A 19,035-nucleotide genomic window follows, 5' to 3' on the forward strand; every position below is an offset into this window, starting at 1 on the left:
CCCTCTTTGTTGCAATAAATTTAAAGAGTTATTTCTTAGCTAGAGGAAGGCAACCCCTACAGAAAACCCATTAGAGAAGGAAACAGGAAATGACTCTGATTATTATTTTTCAGAATATCCAAATAAATAAAAATACGTAATTGCCAACGCCAGGGATACCCGATTATCCACAAGAAAAAGTACGTTAGTTCTTGATTATAAATATTTTATTGTCTTTAGAAATAAAAGTCTAGTTTATGGGTTGAAATTTGACATTTATTTTTTCTTCTATGACATTTGTGACGTTTGCGAAATAATAACAAAACATGAACTTTTTCTATAAAATCTTCGATAACAAGTAACAAGTCAATATAATATTATGTTAATATGAGTCAGTGCACGCAAAAAGTGTTTTCTCTTCGATAAGAACACAAATGAAGTAAATTCGCTGTTGTCACTAAAACCATAAATAAAACGGTTTGTAAACGTGGAAATTCGTCCATATACAAGATGTTATAAGATATACATTTCCCTTTCCGCAGTGCGTTTGTAAACCAAATGCATCGCATTTTGATCACCTGTCACGTGAAAATATGATGATCAGTCCTACGCTTCAGGAATAATGAAATATTGCAGTTTTAACAACAAAAAACCAGTATTATAAGTACGCCCTTTCAGGAATCGAACCTAATCGAACTACGCAATGGAGTTAACTTATCTCCGTTTGATTTTCTTATTCAACATTTTTACACGAGAGCAGCCATCGAGTCGGAAACACTCGTTAGACCACAGAGAAGCACTGTCAGCTTCGTAAGAGATAATTATACATATATCGCACCCGCCTGATACATAAAGGAATAAAATGACTAATCAGTATAAAAGGTCAATACATCTCAATTGAAAACCTCAACAATTTTTAAACCTTTCAACTTAATAGTTTTTTATTACTATCCCTTATATCACGCATATAGCTGTATTCTTAATCCGCCTGGACGCAGAAACACTGAAAACGCAACTAAAAGAAGAATTGAGACGCGGGAATTCGGAATTCAAACAACATGTTTACATCGATAGCCGGCTTTATAGCTGTGGCGGCTTTGTGGGGAGCGACAAACCCTTTCTTAAAAATGGCGTCAAAGGACGTCACCAAAGTCAGATCGGACTCTAAAATAGGAAAATTCACAAAGGAAATGAAGCATTTGTTCCTGAATTGGAGTTATACTGTGCCGTTTTTACTCAACCAAGTCGGTTCGGCGCTTTATGCGGTGTGCCTTTGAAACAATGAACTGTCTTTCGTCGTGCCTGTTACGAATTCTTTGACGTTTGTGTTTACGGCTATTTCCAGTTGGATCTTAGGAGAAGATGCGCCGAACAGAGAAACTGTCGTTGGGATGCTGTTGATATTGACAGGAACAACACTATGCTGGCTCGACAAAACTTCGACATGAAAATAAAGACCACTTTTTATGTGTGATTTAATTAATAATACCGTTATACCGTTAATAATACAGTTATTTACTAGGAAAAAGACAATAGATCCTGTTTACTGCACACCAAAATAAAACAGGGACGAGTTTGAGTATCGTCTATTTATTTATTTATATTTGGATAATTTGTAAAGCGCCGTTTTTGTGAAAATCACCTCAAGGGCGCTGTATAATAAATGAATATCCCAGCACATCTTGCAACTGCAAATCGCATGGACGATTGGGATTCTAGTTTCTCGTTTCCAGTCATGATCGATTTCAATAATAACAGATAGAAGCTAGACTACAGCACGTCTTGCAGCCACAGAGCGCATGGAAGGTAAGTAATCAAGCCCCCATTTACATTATGTTTAAGTTTGACAATGAAGTTAAGTTTTAAAATTGTATTTAAAAAAACACATTTAGGAGTTAGATTATAACAAGTCTTGCAACTACTGAGCGCATAGTCTATTGAAAATCTAGATCCCATTAAAAAAAAAAGAGTATTTTATTGTTGATAAAATTTTGCATATTGAAGCAAGATTACTAATCGTCTTGCAGCCACAGGGCGCATGGACGGTTAGGATTCTTGTTTCTCGTCTCCAGTTATGATATATAGGAGCTAGATTACACGTCTTGCAGCTACAGAGCGCATGGACAATAAGAAATCTAGCCCCTATTTACATTTCTATTTTTTTATTTGACAATGGAGTTTAGAGTTTTAGTGATATTTAAAAAAATGAAATGAAAAACAAATTTATAAAAATAGAAGTTGGATGACAACAAGTCTCGCAGCTACTGAGCGCATGGACGGTTGGAATTCTAGACCTCATTTACTAAATTAGGATATTTGGTAGTTGATAACATTTACCTATTGAAGCTAGATTACTAATCGTCTTGCAGCTACAAAGTGCACGGACGAGTGAAATTCTGGCAACTCAAAATTATCAATAAATTTTCATAAACAAACATTGAGCATAATAGTAAATTTGTAAAGTGTTTGTGTCTTGTTAACCTTAATAATAAGTTAAGGAATGCTATCTTTGTTTTGTTTTTTATATTTTACTTTTTGTGCTGTTACATGTTCACTTCATTGCCATACTTACTAGTTCTTTGCTCAATGTATTATTATTGCGTTTTTAAAAATATTTTTTTATTAACTTTTTAAAATCAACCCAGTTTTTAAAACCGAAATATTTTCAACGAACCGCGTATAGAAAAATGTTATCATTAACATATCACAACAGAGATGAAGGACATATAAAGGTCTAGGCATCACAGGGCTTATGACCTGTCATTGGCTGGTTTAAATGGTCACTTTACACACAGTGTAACATTCACCATTCTGCCCACATTTGAACATATAATCCTTCAATTCTTTCATCTGTTGATGTTCAGGTGTATAGTGGGTTTTGCATGTTGGTTTAATTGTTGGCCTGATGAAACCGGTAGACATAGAAAAGTCGGTAAGTGGTTATATACAAATATTTAATAACGTTTAATATAATAAATAATAAAATAATGTAACCTCGCTGGGGTTGCTCGTGCCGAGGACACTTAACAATATACTTTTTTAAATATTTTACATTTGAGAATAAACACAAAAGACTAACTTAATAAACAGAGATAATAAACAAAATGTTCAGACAGTTTTAAACACTACGTATTTATGTTTAAAATTAATTAACGTACATCTATATTATTTATACTACAAAACGCACAACGAAAGAACAAAAACCTTACAAGCTTTACACTTGTGGAGCAGTTGATTCAATATTGACATATTACAACAGAGATGAAGAACATTTCAGAGAAGGTAATATTGAAGTCTAGGCATCTACAGGGCTTATGACCTGTCATTGGCTGGTTTAAGTGGCCACTTTACACACAGTGTAACATTCACCATTCTGCCCACATTTGAACATATAATCCTTCAATTCTTTCATCTGTTGATGTTTCTGGTATTTAAGAGCTGAAGACTTCACTTATTTGGGTGAGATTCACGAGATTGAATTATCAATTAACTGTCCATTATTTATTATAGGAGCAAAAATTCATTAACATTTTCTTGTATTATACAAAAATATTATAACTGTCCATTATTTATTATAGGAGCAAAAATTCATTAACATTTTCTTGTATAGCCAAGAACAGGCCATGCCTTTGTGGGATTTTTTGTTTACAATTTTTCTATTAATATGTATTTCATTGCTATGTAACTATGCTTTATTTTTTTAATACTCTGTTTTATTGTAAAAAAAAAAAATAATAAAATAATAACAACGACAACAAACCATCACGCCGTTTCCCCGTAAGGGTAGGCAGAGAGGATAGAACGCCACAACACTCTATCTTTGCATACAGATCTCGCTTCCTCTACATTCATACATCTTCTCATGCACGCGCGCCGATTATTCCGACTTTCGACATGTCCATCTTTAAGTATTTGTTGGATTCGGTCATGCCATGTCTTTCTCGGTCTTCCTCTATTTCTGCATCCATCAACATTCGCATTGTAAATATTCTCAGCCGTTCTCTCGCCGTCCATTCGTTCTACATGTCCAAACCGGCGCGGAGCTCCTTTCTTGATTTTGTCGATAATGCTCGTCTCGGCCTTACATAATGTACGGATCTCAACATTTGTGCATCTATCGTACATAGTTTTACCACACATTCGCCTGAGAGATCGCATTTCGACAGCATTCAGCTTACTTTCATCCCTGTTTTTCCAAGTCCATACTTCGCTCCCATACATCAGGGACGGGACCAGGACTCCGTTGTGAACTGCCAATTTTGCCTCTTGTGACAAGCATTTGTTTCAATACACTATTTTTAAATAATTGTAATCCTGTATGATAGATATGGTTAAAAAAGCTGTTAAAAATGGAACACGATCTATGTAAAAACGAATTCTGACAATAGTTCGTATTGACGCTAGGTATTCGAATATAATAAATGGTTGTCACTCTTGTGACAACCATTTATTTGCCAAGGTCGATTTAAGTGCACCGTTCACTCTGTTCCCGGCACTCACCCTCCTTTCAATATCTTTCTCAGTCATTCCATCCCTAGTGAACATACTTCCCAGATACACAAATTCCTCTACTTGTTTTAGTATAACTCCATTCACAGCGATTTCACATTTAGTCATACTTTCATTTCTTTCAAAAACCATCACATTCGATTTATCCACATTCATCAGCAAATCGCTTCTCTTGTAAAAATACTCTTGTAATAATAAAATAATAATTTAAAAAATCTCACCCACGCACTAGGCAACGCCTGTAATGTTTAATTTAACAATTAAACCTAGTTAATTACTACTCTTACTCAAATGAAAGACATAACCCTAACAATATATTAAAATAAATTTACTTTGCATTCGCCCAATCCATATTACAGTATGGAATAATCGGATGGGGTGGTGCTTTTAAAACAAATATTTTACCGGTTGAAAAAATACAAAAATTAATTGTAAAAGTTATTTTGAAAAAACAGTCTACTTTTTCCACTGTTCAATTATTTAAAAAAATTTAAGGTTTTAGATATAAAATTGCTATAAAAATAATGAGGAAGTTCAGTGGTTTTTTTCTAACTAACTAACTAACCATCACGCCATTTCCCCAGAGGGGTAGGCAGAGAGGATAGAACGCCACACCACTCTGTCCTGGCACACTTCCTTCACATTCATACATCTTCTCATGCACGCACGTCGATTATTCCGACTTTTCACATGACCACTTTCAAGAATTTGTTGTACTCGATCGTGCCATGTCTTTCTCGGCCTTCCTCGACTTCTACAACCAGACGCATTCGCGTCATAAATCTTTTTAGCCGTTCTTTCATCATTCATTCGCTCCACATGACCGAACCATCGCAAAAGACCTTTCTTAATTTTGTCGATAATGCTTAACTCAGCCTCGCATTCTGCTCTAATTTCGACATTAGGGCACCTATCATACAAAATGGACACCAAGTCATTGGAACAAAAGGCATAATAGTACTACACACGTGCGTTTCCAGAAACTATCTACTAGCCAGCGGGCCACATGGTGACGATATCTACCTACTGTCTACAAAAGCTTCTCTTCGGACATCTATCTCCCTTTGTTAACCATGGAGTTGAAACAGTGTTTGATTTATTTAGTTTTTTATTGCTTACTTCTTGGTATGAACACTTGACCAATTTACTACTATACTCTATTTTTTATAAATTTATTGATATTGTTTTAACTTTGCTGGAATTCCTCTCATCCATGCGCTTTGTAGCTGCACGATGATTGGTTATCTAGCTTTAATATATCAACTTTAAAATACCTTAATTTTGTAAACGGGGTCTAGAATTCCAATCGTCTATGCGCTTAGTAGCAGCAAGGCGTGTTGTAATCTTACTCCTTTTTACTATTCATATTATTATTATTTTGTAATACACTAAATTTATATGTCAATTTTTAAAATGTGTAAATGGGGGCTAAATTTCTAACTGTCTATGCGCTCTGTAGCTGCAAGACGTCCTGTAATCTAGCTCCTATCTATTATAATTTTTGATTGATCTTAATTGAAAACGAGGAACTAGAATCCCAACCGTCCATGCGCTCTGTAGCTGCAAGACGTACTGGGATATTTATTAATTGTACAGCGCCCTTGAGGTGATTTTCACAAAAATGGCGCTTTATAAATTATCCAACTATATATATATATTGTTTTTCCGCACATTCGCCTGAGGGATCGTCAAATTTTTTTTTTTAACTTTTACATATCGTATTATCGGCGCTACGATTTTTTCAAGTGTTTTTTTTTATTATTTTTTTATGCGCCTCCACTCGTTTGCGAGTGATTTTGGCTCTTAGAAACAAGAATAAGAAATTTAAAGAATATACGCTTCAGTGAACGACAAAAAAAAACCCACGAAAAAATATAACATAATGTGAGGTAGTTAAAATCAGTATGAAAGAGTTATGTGACAATAAAATATTATTACCGTATAAATTAAACGTAAACATAAAATGAAATTTCGGGCCGAAAGTAAAGAGGGACATTCAATTAGACTTATTAATTAAATTATGCAAAAAATATTTAACAAATTCAAATATTTTTATTATTTGTCCTTAAGAATTTAGTCAGAAATAAATAAGTATCCAAATCATTCTGGGCTAGTAAAAATTTTACGTTAAGAGGGAACGTATTATATTCTTCACAAATATTTTGAAGGAATTCGCTTCTTTCGTAGAGGGGACAGTCAAAAAACAGACGATCTAATGTCTCATCGTCATTTTCACAAAGACACACTGCCGAAGTAAAGACGCCTATTCTCGATAAATGCGAGGCAACGAGACAATGTCCTATTCTCATTCTTGATACTAAAGAGATGTTCAATTTTGATTGCTTTTCGATTTCAAACCATGGTGCAATGGGGATGGAGCATTGAATACTCTTTTAAAGTTTTGTATTTCTGAAATAACTCCGCGTGTGACGTCAGAGGTTCATTTCCGCTTATTCTCATTCAGTTCTTCCCATTGGTCCAGAAGCGACAAGCAGACCGGAAATCTTCCATAGCTCTCAGATCATGGGTTGATTCACATGAACCAGTGACGTCATTTAAAGTAGTGCGTTTTTATCCAAATATTTTTTATTATTTTTTCTGTACATTTTCAAGAAACTTTGCCGTACAATTTAATGCTCTAATTTTTACCCCGCGTAAGAAAAGATTTTTCGTATCCAATTTCCCGTAGGGCTGAAGTTCCTAATTGTTTGCTTCAAATACATAAAGATAAAATAAATAGTAGTATTTCTAGGCCTCAAAACGTAAGTACGCGACCCTAGAACAGGTGGTAATATCTTCATTCCTAAATTAAAAACAACTACTGCACAACATCATTATACTTACAGAGGAAGATTTTTCTTTAATGAAATGAACAAATATAATAAAAAGTACAGTAAGGAATACAATAAATTTAAGAAAGAAGTAAAAAAATACATCTATAATTCTTCTTTATGCAACACTGATTGAAAACATTGTTTATATCTTATTTGTAATTTATTTACATTATCCTAAAAATATTATTAATTAAAATAAAATAATCTATTGTAAGACGTCACTCCCCATTATGTGCACAAGAATTGTTTATTTCTTTTACGTAATGGGAAACGTTAATGTAAATATATGTATTTGATAAATGTAAAAAATTGTATTTAGTTGTAATATTGTATTTTTATTTGTTATTATTAAATTTAAAAAAATAAAAAATACATCAGATACAAATAATATAATCACTAGATTCTCAACACATAGACAACTTAAACAAATACAAACTAATACCGATTTCGGACAAAGGGATTTTAAGTATTATTCAACTAAAATCTATAACCTACTTCTACTATCTATTAAAACAATTAGTAATGAGAAAATGTTTAAAAAGGCTATAAAAAAATGGATAATGGAGCTAGGTAGAAGTAAAATGGATAGTCTCATTCGCCCAAACCAATATTAAATCAACAGCTCCACAAGTGTATAGCTTATGTTAAGTTCTTGTTATTTTCATTGTGCGTTTTGTAATATAAATAATATAAATGTACATAAATACATAGCGTTTAAAACTGTCTGAATATTTGTTATTATATATTATCGCTGTTTTTTTTAAAGTTAGTCTTCTTTGTTTATTCTCAAATGTAAATTCAAAAAAGTATATTGTTAAGTGTCCTCGGCACGGGAAACCCCAGTGAGAACACATTATATTTATTATTTATTATAGTTTGTAAGCGAAAAATATGAATAAATAAATAAATAAAATCACCTCTGCTTAATATGTTTAAAAAATTGAAAAATAATTATTGGTAATTATATTTTTATAATTGTAAATTTGTAGTTTTATTTTATGTAAAATAAACGTATTAATATATCCCTACTCAATATATAAATAAAACTTGCCATGTTCCCAATCAATTAAATTAAAATGATGAAATAATTTTATAAAATCTGAATATATTTTTACCTTATTTGACATTGAACATAAATCTATGTTATATAATGAAGCCGGTATCCAACACCAAAATAGTTTCAACAATATTTTCTTTTCTTTAGTAAACATACAGTACGGCTACAAAGTTTTATATTTTACACAGTTAGACTTAAATCTAATGGACCAGCGAAGTTTCCATATTATAAAGTAATTCTATGTCAGGTTATTAATTTAAGTACAAAAAAGAGAAGGAAAAAAACATAAATAAAAGTTGTTTAAAAATTAAAATTAAAGTAAAAAAAATGAAGAAAATTTGTAAAAGTAATTAAAAGTTAAGAATTAAAATAAAGAATAAAAAACATGCTGATGTAAAAATAAAATAAAATAATAATAACATTTTTTAAAAGGGAAAAACATAAATATACACACGTATTTTAAGAAATTCAAAGAAACGATGAGACGAATATTTAAATAAGAAAATAAATTTAAGTCAATTTAAAAACATCTTCCAAATTAATGACACACAGAGCAGCAATATATTGATTTTATATACATATACAATATAAGTAATTAAAAGTAGCTTAAAAGTATAAAACCTTGGAATGCAGCAGAGAAAAAAGAAAGAATAACCGGTGTGGGTAATATTTAAAAAAGCAATATAAGGAGAAGATTTTAAGCCAAAGGTAGTTGATAAAATTTCAGTAAAGCGATTTTCGCAGTAATGCAAATATTAGCAGTATAATTAACAGTAAGGGTAGGCAGAGAGGATAGAACACAACACTCTATCTTTGCATACAGATCTCGCTTCCTCTACAGTCATACATCTTCTCATGCACGCGCGCCGATTATTCCGACTTTTGACATGTCCATCTTTAAGTATTTGTTGGATTTGGTCATGCCATGTCTTTCTCGGTCTTCCTCTATTTCTGCATCCATCAACATTCGCATTGTAAATATTCTCAGCCGTTCTCTCGCCGTCCATTCGTTCTACGTGTCCGAACCGGCGCAGAGCTCCTTTCTTGATTTTGTCGATAATGCTTGTCTCAGCCTTACATAATGTACGGATCTCGACATTTGCGCATCTATCGTACATAGTTTTACCACACATTCGCCTGAGAGATCGCATTTCGACAGCATTCAGCCTACTTTCAACTCTGTTTTTCCAAGTCCACACTTCGCTCCCATACATTAGGGATGGGACCGGGACTCCGTTGTGAACTGCCAATTTTGCCTCTTGTGACAAGCATTTGTTTCAATACACTATTTTTAAATAATTGTAATCCTGTATGATAGATATGGTTAAAAAAGCTGTTAAAAATGGAACACGATCTATGTAAAAACGAATTCTGACAATAGTTCGTATTGACGCTAGGTATTCGAAAGGTTGGGTGATTTCGGATGGACGGTTAATTTGAATTTTATTTAGGAGCTGGGACGAATCAGTAAGACTGTTAATAATTTTGTATAGGAAAGTGAGGTCTATTAATGTTCTCCCTTTTTCAAGGTTAATAAGTTTGTGAAAACGTGCAGATAAGTCATAATTTGGAAATATAAGAGCATCGGAAATTCAAATGTTTTAAAAATTTGTGTTGTACTTTCTCCAGCCTGTCAGTATAAGTAATGTATTGTGGATTCCAAATGATAGACGCAAATTCAAGATGGGTTCTTACATAGCCATAATAAAGATTTTTTATTGTTAGATCATTTTTAAAGGGCTTAGATACGCGTATAATTAAACCTAACATAGTGATTATATTAATTTCAAAGTAATAAAATACCCCTACAAATATTTTTAAGTAATAGATGGCTCTCCTAAAAAAATGACATTTAAAATGCGCATCTTAAAACATACTTTTTTGTCTTATACTTAGTTTTAATAATAAAGTCTTGTTTTATCTTATTTAATTTTATTTTATTATATTTTATCTCTAATTCTTAATATTTTAAATATATTTATATTTTCGACACTTGACACTTGTGCAATATTTACACACATGTCCACCCTCATTCCAATATAACACCCACCCTCTCACTCACTTACACTCACACAAACACACTAGTACGTATTGTACGTATATTTAATGTATTTCTGTGGATATCTGTCATTGGTTTTATTCTCTGTATATTTTATTTGTTGTATTTTTGTTACATGTATTACTGTTGATATCCCCAATAAATAAAATAAAATCGTTTTTTTTAAAGAAATATTTGCGTTCTTATGATTTACCAAAATATTGCATTTTGAGGGCCATTTTCAACGAGTTTTAAATAACTCACTATTAGAAAATGGGTACCCAGTTGGGGTACAGTGGGATTCGAACCAGGGACCTTTGGTCCGTGAGTCCGAGACACTAGCCACAGGACCACAACCTGATACAAATTAATTAATAATTCAGTTACATTACTTGACTTATCTTGGCTTGTACAGAAATCCTCAATCATCAAACAGTAATTATTTTTAGTAAATGAGGAAATTTTGTAAATGTTTAATCTAGTTTGAAAATGTCCTAACAAGACGAAACGAGTCACAATATACGCTCCTGTATATTTAAAAAAAATAAATTAGAATTACAATCCAATAAACGTGTTTTATTTTGGATGCATTGCCAAATTCATTATCCATATGTTGGGAAAAAAAACTTTAAAATCTTTCAGAAATCTTAAAATTAATAGCAAATATTAAAACATTAAAATCTAAATGAAAAAAACACACGAGACCCAGACAGTGGAAGAAGGTGTCTCTTTTAGGATAAAATATCTAATTTTAAGGAACCTGTTTAAGATAGTATAAATTAAAAGTAAATTAATAAAAATAACAAGTAAATTGAGTTACATGATCGCCTTCTGGGGAACTGGCAACAAGACAGACATAACAAGAATACAAAGACAACAAAATAAAATTCTTAAACTAACATACAACCTACCCTACCTGACCTCTACGACTGAACTGTACAAAAAAACACACCAGTTTGACATAAACTACTTGACTAAAATTGAGACCTTAAAAATTGTGCACAAAATAACACTGAGAAACATACAAGACGACGACATAATATTAGTCAAAAATGCCGACATACACAAATATAACACCAGACAACAACAACACTATCATATTGAAAAAGCAAAGACAAACACAGGACAGTCAAAAATACTACATAATGGACTTAAACACTACAACGACCTACCTTACTACTTGAAAACTTTTAATGGAGACAAATTTAAAATCAATCTGAAAAAGCACATGATGACTGAACTAACTAGACTAGACGAGACATAAAATGACTAGACAATATTAAATTTCTAATGTAACCCTAACGGGTTTTTTAAAATTGTAAATAAATAAAATAAAAAAAACTCTCCTTCTCTAAACAACAGTTTTCACTATATTAGAGGTAGAAACGTTGTTATTAATTATGTATGTACAAACCATTTGTAATTATATAATTCATTTGTCAACATTTTTTTTCAATACATAGATGAATAAAAAAAGTATTGATTATTATTATTTCAGTAAATAAATTCAATTAGTATTAACATAAATATAATGCAGCTCAATCACAAATAACTATCGACGTGATAACAATTTCTCAGCATGATTGTTTATCGTATTCGCTATCATAATGCAACATCCGTGAACACTTAATATTAAATGTCAAAACATTTACGTTTCACGACGTATAATCCTGCTGCGCAATCACATATTTGAATTTCACCGGTGTAAATATGGAAAATATTCCAAAACTGCTATTTTTATTCGCTATAGTAATTGTAATTTAATTTTCACTTTTTGTATTAGATACTCCTTACTATTTTGCTTATGAAATATATTGTATTATTTTTTATAGTAAACGCTGATTTTTCGTCAATAAACTGTATCTATTTACGAGGAAAACAAACTGATCCAAGCGTTACCTTGGAGATTACACACGCGTCGACTTATGACCGCGATAACTTAAGCATGTTCATTATTGTTCACTGTGATCGCTCAAATGCTTAGCATGTTTTCAAGCACGTCGACAGTTATTTGTGATTGAACTCGGTACATATTTTTATTTTGTTTTATTTTTGCACCACAACAGGCCAGGGGCCCAATAACATTGCGGAATTACATCACAGAACACCCAGGTTTGAGAAAAATCACAATTAAATTTTTGCGTTCTCATCGGGAATCGAACCCGGAACCTTCCGCGTGTGAGTCAAGCGTCTCGACCACTAACCACGGAGGCAGGCATATCCATGGGCAGTTTTGTTATTTATTTATTGTCTCGGAAAATGTATAACAGTTTATTTAAGACATAAGTCCCAACTCCGTGCGACTAAAAGTTAGTGCTGTGTTGAGTTGGGACTAGTTATTAGTTTATTATTATTTATTTTTTCAAAAATATTTACAAAATAGTCTTAAATTAAAGTCCTGGTGAGTTGCATACGTACAACTCGTCAGCAGGTTCTTATAAATTATATCGATTATTTACACTTAACCTACATTAACAATAATTTTACTTGAAAAACATTACATATTACATTATGAAAAATTAAAAACTATCTCTAACACAAAAAACTTTTTTCTAATAACCATAATTTGAGCAAACGTCTCACTCCTGTATTTAACTCAGTATTTTTAATATTGTTTGGTCACATGTTAAATATTTTAGGTATACTGTATGGCAGTGTCCTTTTGCCATATTTATTGCAATATCTAGGAACAGTTAGCCCCAGTATAGCCATACCAGTAAACCTGGTGTTGTAATCATGTACCGACTTGTGTTTATACTCGGAGTGCGACGCATGCTGACAAATTAATTTGTACCAAAGTTTGTACGAGTATATCACCCGAAATGTTATGTATTTGGCCTGGGCCGATTACAATACTTACACAAAGAAACGTACATACAAGAAACTGAACAAAAATAACATTAAACTATGTAGCGAAGACAAACAAGGGCAATAAAATAATATATATATACAGAAAACACAATCAACATACAAGACACATCATGTATTATTAGCTGCACTTCATAATTTTATCTATTACATATATCATAAACTTGGCAATCATTAATAAATTTATTTAACTAAATTTAGGTTCTGATCTTTGAGTAAGTTCTGCCTGGAATATTTAACGCGTTAAAATATTTATGTTGCTGTGCTATGAGTTTTTAAAATCGTGGCAATAAAATAAACTCGGTCTTTTACCCTAAACTTGATTTTAAATGAGTATTAATAGTAATTATTTTATGTACAAAATTAAATTTAATTACCAAAAAAATATTGCTAAATTAATTATTTTACAAGTTTTCAATATTTTTTTTTGCTAATAAATAATTTTGTGAGAAAACCAAAAATTTATCAGTGATTTACGATGTGTATTGTTGAATCAAATAAAACATTTATAAAAAACGTGCGATTACTGTTTAGAATATTCACAATATAAACAGACAAGAAAAACACAAAAAACATATTAATATCCCTTAAATCTAATAATAATTTAAAGCTTTGACATACTGCTGTCTTCTGCTTGACTGCTATGCATTTCGCCATCCCTAATGATGCACTCACTCACTCACTTTCTTTAGTAACTATTTTTAATAAATCGCGCCCGGAATAAATTAATAATTATTTTTATAACACAAATTTATCAAAAATAGCAAAGGGTAATTATTTTTAATTTCACTTTTATTAAACCGACATTACGATTTTTAATTTCAATAAAATAAATGTACTTTATTTTTAAAACCACATTTTTAGAAAACGCGAGGGGGCAATTATTTTTATTTTTACTGATTAAACCGATTTAAGTTTTTTTTACTATTAATTACACTTTATAACACTCGAGATTGGACAAGTTCCAATTCGGCCCATCTCTACACAGGACTTTTAGTCCCATGGAGTTGGGACTTCTGATGCACAATAAATAAATAAAATAACAAAATCGCCGATTTGGCAGATAACGTGGTCTAACGGCCAAGACTGATTAAACCGATTTAAGTTTTTTTTACTATTAATTACACACTTTATAGCACTCGAGATTGGACAAGTTCCAATTCGGCCCATCTCTACACGGGACTTTTAGTCTCATGGAGTTGGGACTTCTGATGCACAATAAACTTGTGTGTGTGTAAATAAATTAATAAAATAACAAAATCGCCGATTAGGCGGATAACGTGGTCTAACGGCCAAGACGATGCCTCATTCACGTTTGTGTATTCGGGGTTCGATTCCCCATTCTTTAAAACAGTAGGATAGTTACAATCACTAACCCGACACTTCGCACTTCACTGACTAACACAAAAAAAACATCTTTAAAACGGTAGGATTTTAGTAGTATCATTTGAACAATTTATTTTTAAAGAGAGAAATTGCCACCCCAGTACACCACTTTTTATACGAACATCAGCAATCAGATGTTTATTATTATTATTATTATTAAATGAATTAAAAAACGCTTCGCGAAATCACCAACTTTTTGTTAAAACGTTTGCAAAATACAGTACTTTTACGCGCGCGTCGCCCGACCGAATTTTCGAGAAGAACTGACCACAAATACAAATTACACTCTTTGTTTGAAAATGTTTTTTCTCTGACTTTATTTCTTAACTTTATTTCTTAACTTTATTTCTTAACTTATCGCACTATCTCCCTCTAATGTCTGTCAAAAAAAAAAAATGAAAACATAAACTCGACAGCCATAAATAAAAAAAAAAAAATGAAATCTCAAATGTCAAAATGAGTGTTTGTCAGTTGTCGCGTTTTTTCGTATTTATAAAAATGATTTGATGAATGAGAAAAACAGAGTTCTGAAACTCATTCTACAGGGGAGTAAAACTGTAAGATAAAAAAATAAAAGAAATTGAAATAGCCATGAAATATTTTTAATGAATTTTGTATGAAAATGTTACTACTACTACTACTACTACTACCACCATCACGCCATTTCCCCGTAGGGGTAGGCAGAGAGAATGGACCGCCACACACGTCTATCCTGGCATACAATCCTAGCCTCTTCCACATTCATACATCTTGTCATACATGCCCTTCGGTTCTGTCTGCTTTTGACATGACCAGACTTGATATTTTGGTTTATCTGATCATGCCACGTCTTCCTCGGTCGTCCTCGTCTAACGTTGCCGTTCATTTTTGCCATATATACTTGTTTTACCATTCTCTCGTCGTCCATTCGTTCTACGTGACCAAACCATCTCAGAGACCCTTTCTTAATTTTATCAATTATACTTGTCTCAGATTTACACTCTCGCCTGATTTCATCATTCGTAACCCTGTCATACATTGATTTCCCACACATTCGTCTAAGAGATCGCATTTCAACCGCGTTCACTCGGCTTTCATCCTTCCTCTGCCAGTTCCATGTTTCACTTCCATACATAAGTGTTGGGACTAAAACTCCGTTGTGCACTGCCAGTTTAGCTTCGATTGACATATTTTAATTAGAAATTACTGTGCTTAGTGCTCCGTTCATTTTGTTGCCCGCATTCACTCTTCTTTCAACATCTTTTTCTACTCTTCCATCTCTTGAAAACATGCTTCCCAGATACACAAATTCTTCTACTTGCTCGAGACATTCGTTGTTTACATTTATTACGCAGTCAGTAACCTCACTATCCCTTTCAAATACCATCACTTTTGACTTACTTTCGTTCATCGCCAATTCGCTCTCCAGGCATACATCATACATTCTAGAGACTATTTGCTGCAAATCAGCCTTGCTGCTTGCTAACACAACTGCATCGTCAGCATACAACAAGCAGCTTACTGAAAAATTATCCATTTTTGCTCCAATACCCATACATTCTATCTCTTCCATACAGTTGTCCATGTATAGATTAAACAACCATGGTGACATTACACATCCCTGTTTCACGCCTTTTGAGATCGCAAACCAAGATGTAAATCCCCATTAACTCTTATACACGCTGAACTCTCCTCATAGAGAGACGATACTGCACGTATAATTTTATTGTTTACTCCATACTTTTCCAACACGCCCCACAATTTCATTCTATCTACTTTATCATACGCTTTTTGCAAATCGACAAATGCGCAGAATAGTTTTTGACTTTTTGCCAAAAACTTCTCCGTTAGCATTCGCAGCGCAAAAATTTGATCCGTGCATCCACGTCCACTCATAAAGGCTCCTTGCACGTCCCACACTTTGTCTTTCGTCACCTTTCTTACTTTCTCGATTATAATTTTCCCATACAGTTTACCGACAGAACTCAGAAGACTGATGGCCCTGTAGTTCCCACATTCCGCACGAGATCCCTTCCCCTTATATAAAGGCATGACAACTGCCCTCCTCCGATCCAACGGCGTGTGTCCTTCCTTTAGGCAGAGATTGAAAAGTCTGTGCAGCCATGTGCCCACGATCTGGCCACCACTCTTCAGATATTCCACAGCGACCTTATCATACCCAACGGATTTTCCGTTTTTCATACTTTTCAGCGCACTCTTTATTTCTACCATGCTTATCTCACACGACCTATTATCCCTCGTATCTTCCTCTGCACAACCAAGCTGTTGCTCAGGGACATGAAAATGTTTCTGAGGAGTTTTTACTTTTAAATGTTATTCAACGTTTATATTTTCATTTATTGTGATTTGTGATCGGAAATTCGGCGCAGTTTATTCTTGTTTACTCTGTTACAAAATTAATTATGTAATAAAATAAATAAATAGTATGTTTCTGATTAGACAATTTGATAAATTTCTTTTCCATATTTAACCCTTAGGCTGCTACGCAGTTTTTCGAGAATCTAATCAGAAATCCTCTTATTTATACATTTTAAAAATATTTTATCGAATACGTTGTTTTCCAAACACACTACTGTTTTATCAATTAATAGCAATTCGAAGAAAAATCTTCCATTTCATAAATATCTAATTCAAGCCCAATGGAGTGAGCAAGATAGACAATTCGTGCCGCAAATAGACAATTTTCGTACAGCGGTTGTAAACCCCTTCTTAATTGAAAATAAAAACAAACAAAACTGATCTCGTACTGCAATCTCGAGGCGCATTGTTTTAATAGTTATTACTGAAACGAAATTATTATGATAGTTTTTTTGTTGATTGCGGGGCAAAGTGCTCTGTTATATATTATCAAACCTACCACTTCCATCAATGCATGCTAAACAACAATTAAGTAAAATAAATCTTGAAATTTGTAGCTACAGAGAGGGAAAACATTTTTGCCAAGGGAATATGGAAGTCTAGGCATTTACAGGACTTATGATATGTCATTGGCTGGTTTAAATGACCACTTTACACAATAAGAAATATTCACCATTCTGGGAATGTTTACGCAATTACATTCATGATTATTTTTACACTACCTCAACTATTCCATCTGTTGACTTTTGCAAACTAAAAGAGCTGAAACCTTTATTGATGTCATCTGGATAAATTATTTCACCTCCTCGGTAATGCCTAAAAATACTTAAAAATATGTCCAAATGTTTGTAGGGAGTTATTTAGATTGAAACTTAAAGGTAACCGGTAAATGCACTTAGAAGTGATATTATTTCTTGGTAGATGTTGTAATATAATTTTAATAAATAAAAAAAAACCTTTTTGCACAACTGTCTCACAAATTGATATCTCTTCTAAGACAAATATTCCGTTTCACTAATAGCTAGTTCACGCATAATGGATTGAGCGAGATAGACAACGGTTGCCGAAATTACAAACAGCTGAGGTAAATTACATATTTTTCACATTTATATATATTTTTAATCTTACTTTGCTACTCTGACTAACAATTTAACTCTGCAAAGCGTCCTTTTTATTTTGAATAAATTTACAAAATATATCATTCAAAATGATAACGGATAGTAAAAGTGATAAAGAAATAATAGTACCTCGCCGAGAAACTCGGAGGCTTAGCAGCTCAACCCATTTCGAAAGTGAATTAGACGATAACGATCATTTTTTGAGTGATAGTGAAAATAATTTATAATATGACTCTTACGAAGAGCACGAAATTGAAGAAGCTTTTTCTGAAGTATTTTTGGATCAATATCGAGCTGATATACCTTATTTACGTTTTGTTTGTAGAATAGTTTGTAGAATAGAGTTTGCATAGTAATAATAACGTTTTGTTAGAAGAGTAATAATTATTACCTAATGAACAGCTAAAACATTTTAATTTCCCATTACTGTGGGTACCCATTATAATAAATTAACAAATGATTTTTTAAATATTCAAACGTCCTAATAGCCAATCATTAGGTTCCATGGTGAATTATTTTTATGTTTTATGGCTCTTTACTTATTTGTTTACCCATTTACCGATTCGCCGAGTAAACTGCTGAGCAACGAAAATTCGTTGTTGTTAATGTTAATACGGGCATATGAGTCTAACCATATTATTGCTGACGTCATGACATCAATTTGAGAACTTGCTGTTGCTCTTTACTTTCCTGTTAGTGATAGTATAAAACATTTTCAAAGAATAAAAATTAATTTTCACATAATTAACTTGATAGTTATTAACTAGTTACTATTTTTTAAATTGAAAATCTTCGCCATACAATTAAAGGCTTTAATTTTTACCTTTATAAAAATATATTTTAAATCTAATTTCCTGTAGCACTGAACTCCATCAATGTTCATATATA

At 32.5% G+C, this 19,035-nt stretch overlaps 1 protein-coding gene across 1 annotated transcript in view; it reads left to right on the forward strand.

Annotated features, from left to right (window-relative positions):
• The first annotated feature begins 280 nt into the window (after positions 1-280).
• Positions 281-19,035, forward strand: part of LOC148277164 (uncharacterized) — a 74,611-nt gene continuing 55,856 nt past the window's right edge. Inside the window, exon 1 of the mRNA XM_088233254.1 lies at positions 281-1,785. The gene's annotated coding sequence lies outside the window, so the exon portion shown is untranslated. The remainder of the gene's footprint in view (positions 1,786-19,035) is intronic.

This window comes from Micrasema longulum, unplaced genomic scaffold (assembly GCF_059751315.1).
Source record: "Micrasema longulum isolate JH-2025_06_02 unplaced genomic scaffold, ASM5975131v1 h1tg001079l, whole genome shotgun sequence".
NCBI lineage: Eukaryota > Metazoa > Arthropoda > Insecta > Trichoptera > Brachycentridae > Micrasema > Micrasema longulum.